This window comes from Sparus aurata, chromosome 22 (assembly GCF_900880675.1).
Source record: "Sparus aurata chromosome 22, fSpaAur1.1, whole genome shotgun sequence".
In the NCBI taxonomy this organism is placed as follows: Eukaryota; Metazoa; Chordata; class Actinopteri; order Spariformes; family Sparidae; genus Sparus; species Sparus aurata.
This window is the reverse complement of record NC_044208.1, coordinates 23,573,890-23,574,673: the sequence shown is the minus strand read 5'-3', so window position 1 is coordinate 23,574,673 and position 784 is coordinate 23,573,890. Positions and strand designations below refer to the sequence as shown.

The window sequence follows — 784 nt, the reverse complement described above, 5'->3', positions numbered from 1 at the left end:
GCCTTCACAGTCAGTCGCATCCTGGACGTGCGTCGCAGGGGCGGGGATACCAATACCTTGCCGACTGGGAGGGATACGGCCCCGAGGAGAGGAGTTGGATTTCCCGGGGTCTCATCTTGGACCCCTCTCTTCTCACTGACTTCTATCAGGCACATCCCAACAAACCTGGTAGACCGCCTGGAGGCGGTCGTTGAGGGGGGGGTACTGTCATGATTCCATCGTGGCAGCCCTGTGTTTTCCTTGTGTGTTTTTGTGTCTCGGTCTGTATTCCTCCTGTGTCTCTCCCCCTGTCTGTGCGGTGTGTGTGTGCATGTGGGCGGGGCTCCTTCTCCACAGGCAGCACCAGGTGAACTCACTCTACAATCAAGTCTCCCATAAAGCCACTGGTTTCTCTCCTGCTCATCGCCAGATCGTTTCGTCAGTCTACGTGGTTGTTTGGATCCTGGCTTCTTTGTATTTTTGCCCTATACTCTGTGCTTAGCTTGTGAAGCTAATCCCCTTGTGTTTTTGCCAACTCTTTAAGATTACTGTGCTTGCTGTGCAGTCTTGAGCGTTGCTTCCTCCCTGCCTGCCTGTGGACCTGCCTGCCTGCTACCAGCTCCCCGGAGCTCTCACACCGCATCGCCATTGCCCTACAGCGGACCTCAAGTCAAGCCACCTTCTTCCACGCACTCACCGGTGACTTCGCCACCCACATCAGGATCCTGGGACCTCGCACCACCCCTCCACCTCGCACCTATTTTTGCACCTTGTGAACATTAAAAACTGTTTGTAGCACTTTGAA

The 784-nt window shown here is 54.8% G+C and overlaps 1 long non-coding RNA gene across 1 annotated transcript; it reads left to right on the top strand.

The window, feature by feature from the left end:
* Positions 1 to 335: 335 nt before the first annotated feature.
* LOC115573653 (uncharacterized) lies at positions 336 to 784 on the top strand. Its single transcript, XR_003982319.1, has 2 exons — positions 336 to 430; positions 524 to 784. It is a non-coding gene; the product is annotated as an uncharacterized LOC115573653 (long non-coding RNA).